The 19842-nt window shown below is 41.1% G+C and overlaps 1 protein-coding gene across 2 annotated transcripts in view; it reads right to left on the bottom strand.

The window, feature by feature from the left end:
- The window catches only part of il1rapl2 (interleukin 1 receptor accessory protein-like 2), a 355386-nt gene that overhangs the window by 72197 nt on the left and 263347 nt on the right, over positions 1–19842 (bottom strand). The window lies entirely within an intron of this gene.

The following is a 19842-nucleotide window of genomic DNA, read 5'->3' as shown; positions in this document are numbered from 1 at the left end:
GAAAAACCTGAAACCTGAAAACAATGCATTTGTGTTGAAGGATGGTAAAAGAGGGAGACCATGGACAAATGTTTGGCCACAGCCACAGGGGTGTCGGTTGGTCATGGAGTAACCATGTTGGAATGCTGTCTAAGTATATTTAGTATAGTTTCATTAGTGCTGCTGAGCCAGAGCCTTCCTGAAGTCATACAGGGACAGGCCAAACGTCTAAATATAAAATCGTAACATTTTCACCCTAGCTGAAATAATGAGATTACACAGAGTATCCATTGGGGGGATGGATTTGGTCCTCTGTGGGCTCTTTGTTATTTTCACTTGTGTTCTGTCGTCTTTGTATAAAAGGAATGAAGGTTTTTTTTTGGGCCTTTCAGCAACTAAAGACGCTTGAGTCTTCAGCTTATATCAGTTTCTTTGTCATGCCATATTAGCAAAATGTGCATTTATTCACACAGAAAATAGTGTAAAATTTCGATTGTTAGTGGGTCAACCCATTTGTTGTTTGGCAAAATGCTAAAACTACCAGCAGACATTAACAGTTCATGACCACAACACAGTGAAAATGACTGTATAACTCAATGTTGCTGGTTTCTTGAAGAAGAATCCAAGAGGAGAAATTCAGTTTTTTATCTCTGTTTTGAAACATGCTAGACACACATAGGCCAATATTACACACATGTACAAACAGCAACCTATTGACATTCACCTAATGGAGAGATGTCAGAGTGAGGAGCTGCACACGCTGCATACCACAAAAGAGCATCCAAGCAGTCGTGGGGTATGCTGCTTTGCTTAAGGTAAGTGAACCGGCACCTCTCCATCAACTAAACCCAATTCTATACTTTGGTTCTGACTTGGAATTGAACCAGTGGCCCAGTGGTTCCCTTCAGACCAGTGTCCTCATTCACGGCCTGCTCAGACCTCCACCTCAGTGGCAAGGAAGTGTGGACAAGAGGAATGCGAGGAATACAACATAGAAATCCTTCCTGCATATTATGCTCGAGATAACACTTGTTATGAATTGGTGCTATACAAATATTGATTGATTGATTGATTGATTGATTGATTGATTGATTGATCAGACTGAGCTACTACTGCCCTGTTTTGGATTCTTAAAGTAAAGCTTGAACATGGTAGATAACGTAAACGCTTTCCAGTGGCAGCTCTTAATAGTTTCAAAAAATTAGGTTTAAACCAGCAACTGTTTGACATTTAAATCAGTGTAATTACATTGAATAAATACTGTTGAAATGATCCTCCATTGACAACAGGAAATACATTGGATGAGTCCATGAGACGAATACAGAAACAAATCACATCACTGAGTCATCAATTCCAGTGTGCGGACAAAACATGTGCAGCTATAAAACCATTCTGCATCTTGAACCGTTAAAAATCTCATGTGCATATATTTGTGATGTTTCAGATAAACTGTTGAATCAGCCTGTGCTGTGTTTGTTGTGTTGCTCCTGAATGACTTTGCATATTGAAGTTGATTGTGCTGACATTTTATTGATTAGATGTCAGAACTTCTCACTGTCTTTGTCTCAGACGATGATTGAAAACAACAAGAGGATGAGTGGAGAAACATCCACAGACACACACTTGCACTAATGGATGACACTCTTTCTGTATTTATTATCTGTCTCTTTGCTTCTCCTTTGCACTTTTGACTCAGTCTTTAACTGTCTTACACTAAAACTGTCTCATATTTTAGATCGTGTTGAAACTTTTTTGTTTTCTTATTCTTCTTGTCTTTGTTTTTTGGCGTTTATTGGCTGTTTTAATAACTTTTGTTCTCTAAAATATGTTGCTGTACTCCCCATTGTTAGAAACTTTTGGTGTCTTGCCTAAAACACCTTCATGTTGAAATGTGCCAGACAAATAAACCTTGTCTAATTCAGCAGGCTCATTCAAAGCAGTATCAATGCAATCTTTGAACAAATCAAGCAACCTAGAAAGGAAACACTAATGGTATATGACAGACTTGTGTGTCTTTAAATGTGTGCAGAGAAGCTAATTCTGTCAACTATGGTCACTGATAACAAATACATAAAATGTAATATAAAATCCCCCACAGCTTTGAGCAATAGTGTCATGCTGACAGATAGCTCTGCTAAGTTAGCTGACCAGCTACCGGTACTGTTGCCAGGCGTGGGGACCGGACTTCAGACCACAGAGAAACTGAAACTTGTCCGGCCCTTGGAAGGGGTTCTTCAATGGGAAAGTGTCATTGTATGATGCTAATGGATATTAGCATTGAATTCAACCTGGACTCTGGGTTGGGAATCGGAGGGCCGTCGGTTCAAGTCCCAACACAGACCAAGTCCGAAAATTGGTAAGGTAGCTGGAGAGGTGCCAGTCCACTTCCTGAGCACTGCTGAGGTGCCCTTGAGCAAGGCAACGAACCCCAAAACTGTTCTGAAGCACTCGCTGTGGGCAGCCGCCTCACTCTGAGAACTCTCCATTAATGCATGTCCATAGGATCCTGTTTGTGGATGTGTGTGTATTTCGGCCTATGTTATCATGTTAATTAAACAAAGTGTGAAACCGAATTTCCCCTCGTGGGTTTAATAAAGTACAAGTTACAAAAAAAAAAAAAAAGAGTAACTAATCTATTCATACACATTCACACTCCACCGAAGAAGCAGCAGGAGCAACTTGGGGTTAAGTGTCTTGCTCAAGGACACATCATGTGGCTGCAGGAACTGGGGATCGAACCCCAGACCTACTAGTTGAGTTGACTACCAACTATACTATCTGAGCTACAGCAAGCGAGAAGAGAGAAGCCATAGCTCTGTCTAGATTTTGTCATTTGTAAGACTGACAAACCTCATCCTGAAAAAATAAAATAAACTACCCTCAACCTCATTTTCAAAATGTGCTGTGAGTCATGCAACAACCTGTTAAATAACAAGCAGTGGGGAGGTGGAACTGTAGATAGTAAATACAAAGACAGGGAAACGAGAGAGAACAGCATGGTCTGAGTCATACATTGATCAACCAAATAACACTGGATGTGAAATCAGTGTGATTATATGAAATCAAAGGCTGGATTATTTCCAATCCCCTCAATCTGTTTTATTCTCCCAATGAGAATAAACACGCTTGGCAAATGTCATCACAAATGAGTCAGGATGTGTGAAGCACAAAAGCTGCTTTTTTCAACCTTATTTGGTGAGGTGGGGGGCTCACTTTTAGGCATTACTATGTGCCCAACTAAAATTATTTTAGTCAAGGACTAGAGAAAAAAAGAACGACATCACTTCTTATTTGGATGTCGGGTAACCAAATGTGCTAACATTATCCTGCAAAAACAACACAACACAATGCAGGCCACAATGGCAGCTCCAGTAACTAAAGCCTCTGCTCTCTGCTGCTAAAAAGAAGTTTAAAAAAAGCAGGTATTTTGGTTTTCAGGATGGTGCTCAAGGGCGACATCTACTGGTTGAAATTGTTGCAAATTTCTCCTTTAAGAAGAGACGCTTTTATTCTTTGTCAACAAACAAGTTCAATGGTCTGAAACAGTTCCTATTTAGAAAAGTTTCAAGTCAAACTTCTAAGGATGAAATAATGCTTGCTTGGTTTTTTAAAAGATGGTAGTTAATCTGTAATGAAGGTTAAATGCTGTTAGTACATTCTTCAATTCATTGGGCAATTGCATCACAGATACTTACAAACAGAACACTTTACGTTTTGAACATGTACCAGGAAAAATTACGTGGAAGAAGAATATTTGGTTGAGGTGAATTATTTGAGATGAGCAGTTAGACTTCCTGAGAAAAAGACTACAAACAGAGATCCCTAATTTAGACATAGCTTTGTACCCTATCCGTACCATGATAGTCACAAGTGGAGAGCTTTCTCTCAACTTTCATTTGTAAGAAGCAAACTGTGGTGAGCTATGCAGCAAGAGAGATTGACCAATCTAAACCTTGTGCCCATCAAGGTTGGATTTTAAAGACATAACTGAGGAGTTTTCAGTGAAAGAGACGGGCTAAAAGCATGACTGCTGCTAAGGGTAATACAATCACAGCTTCAAAAAGGCTTCTTTGTTTGATGATGTGGGGTTTTAATTAAAAAGACTGAGTTGTGAAAATTGGACACTTTTTGACTGATAACTTTACTCCATCTGTGCTTTCATCTTGGCTTATTGTTGGTGTCAGAATGGTCAGATTAATTTCTTGAAGGGATGTTAAAGATTGTGTTTACTGATCAGGAGGGCAGCACATTTACTATCTGTGGCTGTCCATTGATGGGCTTCTAAATGTTATTGTCGCACGCTGTGAAGAGAGGAGTGAAATCTGAAAGTCTAATTATACATGTGACAGATATGTCTTTATTTTCAAAACAAATAAAAAGGATAACGCCTTCATAGGGAAATAGGAAATGCCCTCCTCTGTAAATGAGGAATTAATGGTTTGATTTAGATTTTTCTGTAAACAACTATTGTCTAAGAAGGTCCTACATTGATGTTAATTAATTTCTCCAGTAATATCATTCCAATTTCTCTACAACTTATTACAAGAAAAAGTAACAAAATGAAACTGTAGGTAATTGAGAGATGGAGACAGAAAATGAGAGAGAGGGGAGGTAGAGAAAAAGAAAAAATAATGATACAAAGGTAGCGAGAGGTACTTCTAATTGTCTGTAATTAATTGGCGGCTCATTAATCACATTCTCATCTAACCTAATGTCTTACTCCGCGGTTCCAGACAATGGGCAAGAAGGGGGTGTTGGGGTGAGATGTACTGTATGTGTGTGTGTAATGAGAAAACAGGGTGTTTGTGTTACAGCGCCTAATGAAATGGGTGGTTATCAAGGCAAACAGGCTTCATTAAGTCCAGCATAATGACCTGTGTCACATTTCATATCATCCTCACTCTGTCTCTCTCCGCTCTCGTCCTGCGTCGCTCTTTCCCGTCCCTTTTTTCTTTCACTTACCACAGACTTCTTCAAATAAAAAAATAGACCGAATCTGAATCTCTACAAATGGAACATTTTCTGGAGAAGCAACACAAAAATTAAATATTCAAACAAAAACACCACTTTTACGGGGATCTATGTAGTCAGAAATCATGTTCTGATGTCATAGGCTTGTAGTTTTTTGTTTTCATAGTTTGTGTTAATTTATCACAGAAAACTTGTCAGCCTTGTGTTTCTGAGGGGCGGCTGTGGCTCAGTTGGTAGAGTCAGTCGTCTCTAAACCGGAAGGTCAGGGGTTCGATTACCCAGCTCCTGCAGCAACATGTCCGATGCTTTCTTGGGCAAGACACTAAACCCCGAATTGCTCCTACTGCTTTGTCCCCGCAGTTGCATGTGAATGAATGGGATTAGTTACATCTGATGGTCACTTTACTCAGCAGCCTCTGCCATCAGTGTGTGAATGTGTAGGTGTGACCTGCGGTGTAAAAGAGCTTTGAGTAGTCAGAAGACTAGAAAAGAACTATAAAAGCTCAAGTCCATTTATCATTTACTTACCTTTACTAGTATGCAGTTGGCATGACTTTTAATATTAATTGAATAGCCATGTATGTTTTAGCGTATGTGGGTTTCTGTGTGAATTGCGTCACAGCGAGCACAAAAAGCAGCAACCACACACACGAGGGAACACACAGTCTCACTGCTCTGCTCACAAAGTTGAAATCTGCTCGCTCCCATCGACCTGACCTTTGACACAATAAGGTCAGACAACCTCAAAGGGAAGTGGCCCGTTTATGATCGGTCTCTTTTCACGCCATCACACCCACATAACCAACCTCCTTTATAACGTTGATTGACAGCTGATTTCAACTATGAGGGCAGAATTGATTTGTGAACGTGTTTATTCCCTGGTGTGTGTGCAGAGGCTGTCTGTTTATTCTCTATATGCAGGTGAAGCTCTTTGCCTTCTCTGTTTCATGCTCGCAGTTGCCCGAACGACCTCTTTGGTTGGTGAATGAGCCTGAATGAACTTATGATGTGTGAGTGGTAGTTAATATCTGAGTGTGAAATAATAAAGAAATACTTGGAGTAAGGTTTCTCACGCATGGCGACTAACAACATAAAGCTGATGCCATAATTACACATCAGAAAAGTCTTCAATAGCAATTACTGTAATTACTTACATGAACTGTAATGTAGGTCTTGGTATGAAGAAATATGGCATGATGTGGTGCTGACCTCTTGACCCTACATTATGTCGTTGTAGCACATCATTTGTACCATAGAAACATGTCAATGCAAAGGACATGTAGGAAAGGCTTTTTTTTACACATGCTACATGCCGAAGTTTAAGGTATCAAACTACTTGGTCATGTTTAGAAAAGAGATCATGCTTTTGGCCACAGGAGACACTCGTTCTTGATTTTGATTGAATCATGAAAGTGAAAGTGGGGCTTGCTAAGCTACACCGCTACACCCACACTTTCACGGAAACATATTTTCATCCCCCACACTTTTTACCAGAGTCATTGATGAAAACCTATTGGTCAAGATTTATTAAGTGAAAATTAAGCCAATCATAGCTGTTTGGTTACAGTATTATTTCCTCTTGATTATTCTTTTAGCTGTATTTATTTGCTCCCGTAACTTCACGATGTAGCGGAAGTCCCCTTTGCAGTTTTTCTAAATAAAAGCACTTTTTATATGAAGACCGGAAATAAAGAGACTGAGGCACAAGGCAATAAGAAAAGCAAAATAAAAGCATCACAAAGAGCAGTTTTGAATCTTGTTTTTAGAGCTAACTGGGTTACTTACAATGGATGTTCATAAAGTTAGTGTCTAATTATCTTTTGTAACTTTGTCTTGTTGTATGATTTGTCAGCTAACATCAGTTATTGGACAATAAATGAAACAGAATGTGTTGATTTGCTAGAGGGTGTTAATATACTAGCATTAGAACACCCGCACTTTTAAAATCGCTGCTCCACCCCTGCGCATATGGCAGAGGCTTCTATGTAAAGTGACCATCAGAAGTAACTAATCCAGTAGATCAACATTTATTCACATCCATACACCGCTTATGAAGAAGCACGGTTGTGGTTAAGTATCTTGCCCACAGAGCCTATTGATCCTGATATACCAGCACTGCATTATGTGGTGCGAGGAGGTTATGTATATATATATATATATGAGCGGACGTAAAGTGAAGGAAGCCAAGGTTCCTCTCAGTACATCGCTGATTTTTTTTTTAAGGTGGAGGAGGTTGTAAAAAATACTCATCAGTGTTTTTTTTTACTTTAGTTAAGCACAAATCTGCAGATTCCTTTGTGTAGGATACTAGCATTTATCTATTAGCTCTAATGCCTTTCCCGTTCAGGGTGACGGGGCGCTGTGTGAACTAGGTTAGCTGTCATTGGGCGGGAGGTGGGTTACACCCTGGACTGTACGCCAGTCAATCACAGGACTGACATATACAGACTGACAACCAGCAACACTCACATCCACACCACAATTTAGAGTCAACAATTAACCTAAACAAGCAAGTCTTTGGACTGTGGGAGGAAGCCAGAGTTCCTGAGGAGAACCAGACAGGGGTTCGAAACCAGGATACACTACCAATCTAATCCAATTATAAAGTCACTCTAGTTAGCTTAGGGAAGAGGAGAAATGATCCCATAGGCTGTTGAAAACACAAAACAATAAAAAATAAAGCACAGGTCAATTATTTTAGTGAATCACACAGGAAGGGATAAGGAAGACAGATCGGTAGGGAAAGAAATGACATTAAAAATCAAAGTAAAGGCAGAGAGAAGTGAATCCTCTGTAGGTCAGACTGTCCGGCAATATCAGGCCTGATGCACGCAGTCACATTCACACACACACACACACACACACACACACACACACACACACACACACACACACACACACACACACACACACACACACACACACACACACACACGGACATACAGCAGGACACTCAGAGTGGAATAACACACACACACTCAAAGTGCCACAGAACACATGATGAATTTGTCTGGCTGAAGTGGAAATAACCTTTTCAGAAAGATCTCCCATCCTCTTTCTGTTGTTACAAAAATACAAATTACTCTCAGTCATATTATGTACGACAGGAAAGATATTCAGGTCACAGAAAGGTTACACTGGCATATTTTACAAGACATTTCTTTCATTTTGGTTTCTCTATTTATCTCTCTTCTCTGCCACCTTCCTGTTATTTAGTCGACATCTGCTACTTGCTGTCGTCTCTCGTAAACTTTCCCTTCACAGCTTGTCTTCTTCTACCTCTGCGCTGTATTTCAATGAAGTGAAACAAACCCAGGGGTGTCAGACACTGATCCTTCGTCGCTGACTTCTGTTTCAATGCTCCTGAAGCAAAGCACTTAACCTTTAATTGCTCGACTGTAGCTGTTCATTGACTAACTGTGGCTAGAACTGTGGTAAGCAAATTAATGTTTCAATGAACCCGTACACTCAGCAATCCTTCTGGGGAGGAATTAAAGGAAAGAAAATGCTTCGATAATCAGATAATTTAATTATTATCTCCTCAGTGACTTTTAATTATTGTGATAAAAAAATAAATGACTGTGTAGGAGTAGATGTTGTTGGGGGGGGGGGGGCTACATGTGTGGTTTTGTGTATGGCAGCAGAAAAAGCTATGAATGCTCAACCATCTCATGAAATACAAATGCACACACACCAACATGTGTCATTTGTGGTGTGGTTAACATCATGAACTGGTGGTTTAAGAAAGGTCAGGCTTTAGTAAGAGTTCTCTAGAGGCCTGAGGAGGGTATTAGAATGGGTCAGCCCCAAGGGGCCAGCACAAGAAAACAATGCCCAGGCTGCACTCCAGCCCCGTTTCCACCAAGCGGTCCGGTTCAGTTCGGTTCAGGACGGTACACATTTATTGGCGTTTCCACAGTCAAAAGTTGGGAAGAGTACCAAAATAACTGATCCATATACCGTCCTACTTTTTTGATACCATTCCAACGCTGAGGCTTTTTTAGGTCAGAGTTAGAATCAGTTATATCTGTAGCATTTCTCTTGTCTGCTTCCATCACTGCAACACGTGTTGGTTTGCTGTTTGTCTGGAAATCCGAGGGGAGAGGGGACAAAACGGCCTTGTGGGGAGGCCTTCTCTGGTCAAAACAAATACTTCTTCACTTGCATGGATCACGGAAGTTCTGGGAATGATGCTGAATGTGGGAACGAAAGGGGACAAAAGGGTAAGGTTTTTATTTATTGGAATTAATGCGAAAAGGGGTGCGGTTGAGGTGTGGTCCTGCTCCTGAAACTGCACTATAAAGCATCACTTAGGACATAATAAAAGACAAACTATGACATTTTGAACCAGTTTATTTTCTGTGAGTTGAAGGGCACTGATTTTTATGTGTCTTGTTTTCTGCAGGTTAGAGATAATAATGCTCTGCATGAAGTTTGTCAGTACCCAGAATTAACAAAGTTGGTTTTATTGTCGCCGCTTGTCTAAATTGATGTGAAGTAATTAGAATAGGCGCTCCAATGTTTTCTCCCTCACTGTTTTTTCAACTTTTTCCATCATGTCTTCTTCTTTTTTAGTTCTTCTTCTGTCCTTATTGTTGTTTTTCCTAGCTTGCCTCTTTCAGAGGTACTGATGTGTGAGAAACAGAAGGGTCTGCTTCTTAAGGTTTCCTAATGCAATTAACTTGACCACTGGGTCTTCAGTGTGTGAGTGTGTGTGTGTGTGTGTGTGTGTGTGTGTGTGTGTGTGTGTGTGTGTGTGTGTGTGTGTGTGTGGGTGTGGGTGTTTAGGCGCTAGGTAAAAAAACGTGTTTGTACCCTTTAGCCTCAATGGACAAATTAAAATAAAGAGACAGAGAGTTTGTGTGTATGTGTGTGTGTGCATACGTGTGTGTGTGTGTGTGTGTGTGTGTGTGTGTGTGTGTGTGTGTGTGTGTGTGTGTGTGTGTGTGTGTGTGTGTGTATGTAATGAACCTCCTGACTCCCTTATTTTCCAGACCAGTGGCTGAATCATGTCGAATCATGTTTCAAGTCGAAAAAAAAACAAAGGGTATCGAGGCACCTCAACAACACACACACGTGTGCACACCAACAGCTTCACAACTTAATGTAGAATGGAATCAAATGCAGATGCAAATTAAAGTTATCATCCCTTTGATATTGACACAATGTAAACAGCCTTCCTCTTCCTCCCTGTTTAAGCCTGCTGACTGACAAACTTGACCAAAAGAAGAAACATAGGCCCCTTGACAGCTGAAACCAAACCCAACACTAACCTCCCTGATGTCTCAATCTCAACAGGACAAACACATGAAATGACAAAGCGTCAACGGCTCGTCGAGAGGCTTAAGACCAGCATCAGCTCCAGCTCTCAGGCTGTTGTTAGGCTGACTGAAAGTAAGGCTAAGACAGCATTTTCAAGCATGAGCCACTGATGAGCCCTCCAGAGCCCCCTGCTGTAACAGATGGCTGACGTCACCCAGGCTGGGTTCATTAATGTACAGTCTATGGGAATGACTTCTTCCACTGATGCTGGTCCGTGCTTGTCCCTGTTTCTGTAAAGTTTAAACTCTTCCAAAAGTACTCCAAAGCACAGAACTGATATAAACTTTACTCTGTTGGTGGAAATGAGACGGGGTAAGCTTTAACAATAAATCTAAATGTCAGTTTGACATCTGGTACTTTTGTATTTAAGGATGTGTCGTGCTTTGTATTGACGAGCAGTGGACTCAAATCACAACTCTCTGAGGATTGTCAATAAATGGCTCCACTGAGCAGAAAGAAAAAGTTTTTCTCCGGAGTTGACAAAAGTCAAAGATCAACATTTCGATTTACGGATGTGGATATTATCAACGCACAGTCATCTCCACATTGTAAAACAAGCTAACAGGCTCTGTTGAGAGAGAAAAGCGAGTGCCAGTGCCTTGTAGAGTCCCCTCCTTCCTTGTACCTCGTCCATGTCTACGCAAGCGGCAGAGAGAAAAATAGACATGGGGTGTCGGGGTAACAACGTTTCCAATAGTAGACAATTGATTCAAGCGGCTTTTGACGCTGAAGCTTGTGTGCTGTTAGGACAGGCTGTTGTTAGCCTCCTCCTTCTTTCATCATGTTCTGCATCCAGCCCTCTGACGGTGGCTCTGACTCACAGGGAGAAGGACAGAGAGCAGGAGGAGCTTGAGCCCACTGCATTGGTATTGATTCTTAAAGGAGATCTTTTATGCTGCTCATACATACTTATAATGTTACGATGATGGATGTCCATACTTGACCTGGGCAAAGTTCAAATCAGCATAGATTAAGATCGAAGGCTAAAGAGTTATGCTTAATTATAGAAGCGTGGTTGATTGACTGACAGGTGGGCTCACTGTAGCTGTTTGGCTGAAGACCCCCCCTCAGCTCCTCGACTTGGGCTGTGTCTAGGTTCATAATAAGTTATTTAGAGATTCCGATATGGTGACCACCTTCATTTGGCTGAAAGACTTCAAAAACCAATCTGTAATGCTACTGAGACTACGTCCATGTTTTTTTTATTCTAACATTCATTTATCTGCATTACCGAAGAAGAACTCCCTGCATTTTAATGCGTCGACCTTTGAAGAAATATAACTGTGTGTCCTGAGCCAAAAAAAGCATGTTGGTTTGGGGTTGCAATCCTGGATGATAAAAGCTTCGTTGGCATCATGCATCTTTAAAATGTTGCAGTGAATAACATCTTAGTTCTTTTAAATAAATGAACCCTCCCTCTCAAAAACCCCAAAACAACACCAACATATTCTCTTTTTAATCCTGTTTCCTCTTACCCTCTGTCTCACTGTATGTGTGTTTCTTACTCTTTCAGTGAGTGTGTGGGTGTGTGTGTGTGTGTGTAGTAACCTCATCAAGCCTCTGTCTTTTGAGAACAGAGGCAATTTCACAATGAATTAGGTGGTGATGCTCTAACTAGGTCATGGGCCCTTAACGCATGCACAAAAACACAAACAAACACACACACTCAGACATACACACAGAAACTATACACAGTGTGTCAAATTTAGGAACAGCAAGAGACCGACAGATTGAGCAGGATGTAAAGGGAGTAAGAGTTTAGGAGAGACTAAGGGAACAATGCGAAACATCAAAAGGAAAAGACCGAGAGAAGACAAAAAACTGGAGGCAAACGTAGAGATAGACAGAGAGTGATAGAAGGAAAGATTACACAGAGGGAGGGAGAGAAACAAAAAAACAGAGCTAGAGGTGGAGAGAGGAGCAGTAACAGATGTAGACAGAAGGAGAGAGGAGAGGAGAATTTTAAAATATGTTTTAATTCGTCCTGCATCCTAGAGAGAGAGAGAGAGTGTGTGCGTAAAACTGTCATGCAGGGGACGTGATGTTGAATTTGGCTCAGTGTTATTCCAATGAGGTTACAAATATTTTGCAACACAGCAAATCCCCTCTCCTCCATTGTCTCTCCCCCTCTCTGTCTCTGTCTGTCCCTCTTCCTGTCTTTTTTTCCTCCCCTAAAACACAGACACAAATACACACCGTAACAGAAATCCTCAGCAGTGTTAAATTTAGCCTGAATGCTGTGTGCTTAGCTAACACAAATTTTACTTGGAAATGCCTCTGAAATATGGATGAGGCTTTATTGAAAAATGGCTATGGGTGGAAAGGGACTGGGGGAAAATAGGGAAACATGGGGGTAGAAGATGGGTGGTGAAGAGAACATGAAGATTAGATTATGATGTCATCCACTTTAAGTCTCAACACAGGGCTGTAAATGGGAATCAGACCAGAGGTTTTTCATAGACCTGAAGGGAAGACCAGCCCTGGGTTGCACCAGCTTTGCATATCTTCAAAGGTACCCTGGTTTAAAAAAAACCCTGCACTTCCTCGAGTATCCACTCTAGGCTGGAAGGAGGTTATTTGTAGCCGTTAGTCTGTTTAGTGAGAATTAGACACCAGAGTGACACAGAAACAAACACTACATCAAATTATGTGTTTCACTGATTGGTCACATGAAGGTAAAGTATCATGTCTGCAAGATTATTTTGGTTAGTTTGGACATCACCAGAGACTCAACCAGAGACTGTAAAAAATATAGGACAAAGCCTGAGTGAGGTCAGCCATCTGTTACTGCAGGAGGCTCCGGAGGCTCATCAGCAGCAGCCGCCATTCTGGAAATCCTGTCTCAGCCTAACTTTCAGTCAACCTAACGACAGACTGAGAGCTGGAGCTGAGGCGGGTTGACTCTTGACAAACCGGTACATCGCGCCCACCTGTCAATCATGTCAGCTACGTGCCTGACTATGGATAACACATATCGCTCATGAAATCAAAACGGAGCCGTTTAAAAAAAAAAATCACCCCGATTACAATGTGTGCCCGTGAAGACAATAACTTATCAGACCTATTTAGTTATTTGTACCAAGCTGTAAACATGTTAATCTATGCTGTAAAAACTGGCTTTTTGGTCTGTGGTGTATATGCAATGACTTCCGGTGTTCCTGGAGCCAGCCTCAAGCGGATCCTCGACAAACTGCAGCAATGGATTCATTTTCGAGACTGGAGGTTGCCGCTTGGTTTCAACAGGTTTTAGTGTTGACTGTGCACCCAAACTTAAGACACATTAAGCTGGTGCAAAAGGCAACTAATGAAGTCGGTGGTTTGATGAAGACCCTGACACTTGGCAAATATAGTACTAGAGGAGTCAAACATGTGCCAAGGACGGACATGAGAAGTCAGAGATGAATGTGTTCCAATCTTCGCTAAAAAGGCTACTATAGCCTTATTCAGACTGCCATTTCAAGACAGGATATTTACGCTCCTGTAACACTACGCCATCAATATGGGGGGAGGAAGAGATCAACCCTCTTTACCGTCTTTGGTGGAAGTAGCAGAGGTGTTAAATAGGCGAGACGGTTTCAGTGGAGGCAGCGCAGGGAGTGCATCTCTGACTGTTTGTCAATGCCATGTGAATTCACAGACTGGGATACCAATATTACGAATCAATATGAATGTAGAAGATAACGAGAGACTGACCGAGCAAGAAGCCGCACTAGACTGAATACTGGACAGACTCTTACACGCTGGCGAGAGCTTCGGGACACTGTAGGCTGCGAGCCCGGCACTGAGCTTGCTATGTTGCTGTTGGACGGTTGCCAACTTGTTACTATGTTGCCTGTGGTATTATGATCTGTCTCATGGCTAATAGGAAAGCAACAATCCAGTGGCAGAGTGTCCATCACTGCAGAGGTTATTCAGAACAGATATAAAGCTAGGCTGTATCGTTATCATTGTCATCTAACCCAAGTTATGTCTCAGGTGGATTTTGACACGTGTTTTCAAAAGGTGAAAGCAGAAAACCACAATCTGCACCGTCTTACTTTAGACCTATACAGGTCTCCCTCAACTTCTACTTCAACAAGCTCAAAGTCAGCAGAAAAGGTGGCAATTTTGATAAAAAACTTTAAATATGAGGTTGTGTCATGTTCCCTACTGTTGAAAATGACAACAAATTCCTGTCACAAAGTATTTTAAAGATGAATAAATGGGGACAAATGTCATTCAAATCATTAGACAGGCCTTCAGTGATAGCCCTGATTCCTTTTTATCAACCATTTCCTAACCCACATTCCAGAGATTTAGACAAGAACACACACAAATACGCACAAACACGCGCATACACACGCACACACACACACACACACAAAACGTCAGATACATCATAATCCTGGTCATATTTTAATATACAGGCTTGCAGGGCAAATAACGCACACGGACACACACACAAAAATGCACATTCATGAACACACAGACACACAGTAGGTAGCAGATAGCTCCTGAAGGCAGCTCAGGGCTCATGGAGCTCTTCACTGTGGGATTTGAAGGATTTGAAAATAAGATTATAAAGTTCAGTCAGTCTCTTTTTCACTGTCTGCCAGTCAGTCTGAAAATGAAAATAAGATCAACAGTATTCTTGGATATTCTATCCGATGCTCATTTCTGACTATTCTTACCAAGGTTTTCGTTAAAAACTTGAATTGTGTGACTTTGGTACCACATGTCTGTAAACCGTGCCAAAATCAAACTGCCCAAACAGAAACATTTGTGAACACTTGACTCGTTGACATCCATCCACCCCATCCATTATCTATACCGCTTTTTCTGTTCAGGGTTGCGTGGGGCTGGAGCTGATCCCAGCTGTCATTGGGCGAGAGGCATCACACATTCAGCTGCTTCATAAGCTCTGATATAGAATGAACATGGCTCAAGGTTGGTCCTATTGAGATCACACATCTCTTTTTCTTGGGACCCGACCAAGAATAGCAGCAACTTACTTTAAAAAACAAAAACATGGGGCGCTGGTGGCGCGGTTAGTGCGCTTTCCCCATGTATGGATGCTATAATATCCAAGCAGACGGACCAGGTACGAATCTGACCTGTGGCTCCTTTCCCACACGTCAACCCCCACTCTCTCTCTCCCTGGTTTCCGACTCTATCAACCGTCCTGTCTCTAAAATAAACGCATAAAAAGTCCAAAATATGTTTTTTTTAAAAGCACTCAAACACATAGAGTACACATTTCATAATTAAGACAGATAATTTCAAAATCATCAGCTGAAACCTTTGCGAGCAGAAAGTTTGGATTCAAGACTTTTCACTTAGGTTTTAAAATCATTCAGACTAACTAAATGTTGCAGACTGCAAATCAGACTGCAGGTTGTTTCAAGCAAAATGTGCAGAAAACCTAAAAGCCTTCTACCCCAACTCAGTTCTAACTTTGGGAACAACAAAGTGAAAAATGTCCAACGAGCGACGGTTTGAACATCCTCCATTTGTTCAAATGGTTATCAGGTTCTAAACTTCTTTCAAAATCTTTATGAACACTTATTGGCCCAGCTGAGGTGTCTTCATGAGGCTTGTGTGTTACACTTTGCTCGTGTTATTTCACATGGTTATAATAGTAGTGTAAGTCTCTGAAGTCCATCATTTATTGTATTTGTCTAGCTTCAATTTGTTTTTTCACAAAATAGTAAGTTTTTTCCTCTTTATGTGCAGAGATTCTTCTCTCTGCATTTGTTCCGACCCACATCAGATGCCCCTCCACTGACCCTCTGCTCTCTTCTCTAGCTTGATCCGATCAGCAGACCATGCATGTGCTTCATTTGTTCGTGTATGTGTGTAAGTATTTGTGAGTTTGCTGTCTTATCTATTCTGGGGCCATTCTCCCCCAGGCTACAGCAGTAATACTATATGACTTTAGTCTGTGATTACCAGACGTATCACACAGCATTATGAACAACTATCTTAGTGTGTGCGCACACACATTAAAGCGTAACACAAAAAGAAAAGGAACCACTAAGAGACCAACCAGCAGCAGACAGAAACACCGGGTCTCTGAATAATTGATAACAATGAAAGTACTGTAGCACTGTAGTTTATGTTAGACTTGTTAAGAGGGGTGAGTCAGGTTTCATAAAGCTGGCAATGCAAAGCTTCTCTCACTTCTTTTTCCTCTGTACTTGTAGTAATGGGTGTTGTCAGAAATCCTTAGTCAGGATTTATAAAGATCAGCATTATTGCAAACAATAACTGAGGATGATGTTAGCAGCATGTGTAACAATGGGTAATTAGCTTAATTAATTAGTAATTAACTAAGATTTCAGTCATTGTGATACTGGGGAAATAATGTTTTTAGGTCTTCAAGGGATTGTTCATTAATATTAAATGTTATCAGAGCTGGCTTTATTGAAGAGGGAAGCCAAAGCCAAAAGCAATTCAACCTGGTCCACAAGGCACTGCTAGGACATCTCTGGGCTCTGGAAAACTAAGCTTGCATGGTCGATATAGCAAGCACTGACAATTTAATTGATTCATCTGGGGCTCCTGTGGCTCAGGAGGTACAGCTGGTTGTCCACTAATTAAAAGATCGGTGGATGGATCTCTGGCTGCTCCAGTTCCTATGTCAAAATGTCCCTGGCTTACATACTGGAGCCCAATCTCTCCTGAAGGCTGTGCCATCAGTTTCTGAATCTGAGTGTATGCTGAATGTGTTGTCAAGACAAGATGCCAGCAGACTAGAGATTTTCAAAAGATGACTGTTCTATCCATTCCATTGTATATAGGATAATTCTCATGCTGGTTTAAAAAGTAGTCGGGGGCTGGACACATTCAGACAAATGGCCAGTCACACTCACACCTGTGAGCCCTCTCCTACTTTGGACTATAGGAAGAGCGAGAGTTGAACGAGGGAATCCACACATGCATGAACATTTTTTTTTTTTGAATTCTTTATTTATCCCTGAGGGTAATTCTGGTTTACACTCTGTTGTTGAGAAACATGTTTCTCACACACATAGGCCGGAGTCACGCTCATGCACAAACAGGAGCTGTGGACATGCATTAGTGGAGAAATGTCAGAGTGAGGCTGCTACAAACTGCAACGCAGGGAGCGCACCAGAGCCTTGCTCAAGGGCACCTCGGTAGTACTCGGGAAGTGCCAAGTCCCTACAGTACAGACTGAGGTACTGCCCCCACTCTGATGTAAACGAACTCTGAGTTGACCGTAATCATGATGAACGGGCAAAACAGACCTGATGAGCTAAAGTATCCAGGTATCATTTACATTCCGTTTTTATCGCAGCAGGAAATACAGCGACAGCTTTCAGTGGCAGTTCCAGCTTCCCTATCTAGCCAACTTTGACGTAACATCCGGCATTTCCATAGCGACAACAACAAAGACTATAACATAGGTTTAGTCAATTTATATGAATTTAGATATTTTAGTGCAAAAATCTAATCGATATGTCCCTATATTTTTAGGAATAAAAAATGAAAATCATTTCATAAAACTGTTCCACTAATATACTGCTAAAATTGTTAACACAAAAAAACTACCTTCACTGACACTCTGTTGTAGACACGGGGCTGCTGTGCATCTCAACCAGAGCAGCACAGCAAGTGTAAATTGAAAAAGATCCAGACTGTAATCCTTTGAATTCAAAATGTAAGAGATATGGAGCATTAAATGCAAGACAGCGTACTCTAAAAGAATATTGTTCAATGCGTATCCACTTTCACTCAATGCTGCTTATCCTGGCACATCACATTATATCAGACTATGAAATCACTCAATGTGTGCTTTCAAATGTGTGCATATGTGAGGGCAAGCGTGGGCAAACAGGGAGACAGCAGCCCCCCTCTCCACATATACATTAACACAATACAAAAGTACAGATGGAAGTCTGCTTGAGAAGAGCAGATGTTACTGCCAAGTCTAAGCTTTGGTCCAAGCCACAGACGCTTGAAAGGATGCATTTTTAATCTACAAATAACACAAACAAAATGACACGTAATGGTGAGAGGAATGTGAAGTACTGGTTTGTTTTAGGTCAGATCTGTATTGTGCATTCAGAGAAACTTTAAAAGCTCTGTGGTGATGATGAATGATGTATTGCTGAGTCTGGGCGCCTGCAAAGGTAATGGATGCTCAGGAGTCAGAAATGTATCGCATGTGGTACAAGGTGGTAAATGGTAAATGGACTTGAGCTTGTATATCGCTTTTCTAGTCTTCTGACTACTCAAAGCACTTTTACACTGCAGGTCACACCTACACATTCACACACTGATGGAAGAGGCTGCTATGTAAAGTGACCATCAGAAGTAATTAATCCCATTCATTCACTGCTGACAAAGCAGTGGGAGCAACTTGGGGTTAATTGTATTGCCTAAGGACACATCAACATGTTGCTGGAGGAGCTGGGGATTGAACCCCCAACCATCTGGTTGAGAGTCAACTGACTCTACCAACTGAGACACATCTGCCCCTGTGGCTTAGTATACATTTTCCTGCTGTAGATTAAGTCCACTGATGGTTGTCTACTCTGACTGTCATAAGGAATATACAATCACTTCTTTAAAAAAAACAGGATTAATGTTGTCAGTGTCACACAGGTGATAGATCTCAATCATTTCTACCTGGATGGTCCCATGGAACCCATTCTATCCAATTCCAATCCATTCTGCCATGATGTAATGCTGATGACGACAACCACACCTGATTAAAATAATCGTTGGAGATAACCATCGAGATTACTCTTTGTGAAATCAGCAAACTTGATTGTTTCAGTGCTTGACTGCTATGTTGACAAATCCAAACCTGTCACTGATGGATACAAATTCCTGAGTTTTATTCTACATCCATTTTTTTCAATGACATGCAATACTTTGCAGCAGAAAGAATTGTCTGCCTGTTTGTGCAGGACATTAAAGATTAAACTAGGCAGCTTACTGACAACTATCAGATCACATATATTTGGTCCCCCACACTGCATTCGGTCCAACCATGATAACCTTGCATCGTGTCAATGAATATTTGAGTAGTATTTGACATTCAACCTAATTTGATGCTAGGCCAACCAGCCACTTACTTGCAGCCTTTAAATATCTGTTTCCCCTTCTCACACTGTATTTTTTACTTCCAAAGAACTTGTCCAATATCTTTGTCTAAAACATTTACAATACAAAGGCATGACTTAATGTTAATGACTTGTTATGAGTTAGTTGTGGCTCTCTCAGGAGTCAGTTTCCGAGAAGCAGTTTCAGTCACTGTTGGTGGGACTGAAGAGGAAAACGTGGATGTATACGTCCTTGAGAAATTTACTGACTTTTACCTAGGTAAAAGTTAAATCCCTGTTTTTTTCAAGCCCTTTCTGTCCCATCAACATAACTATCTGTCAAGCATGCAGCTATCTGCTGTTGATAGGTAGCATTAAAAGGCCTGACTTGAATGGTCAAATCTTCACACATGGTAGCAGCATTATTATAATGCCATTTTGCAAAAAGGAGAAACAGTGTTTTGGGTGTTGATGGCATTTAAATATCAAATTTAAGTCCATCAAAGCATGGAACTTTTAT

The sequence above is a fragment of the Labrus bergylta genome, chromosome 9 (genome assembly GCF_963930695.1).
Source record: "Labrus bergylta chromosome 9, fLabBer1.1, whole genome shotgun sequence".
NCBI classification, from domain to species: Eukaryota; Metazoa; Chordata; class Actinopteri; order Labriformes; family Labridae; genus Labrus; species Labrus bergylta.
The sequence above is the reverse complement of the archived record's forward strand: the minus strand, read 5'-3'. Positions and strand labels throughout refer to the sequence as shown.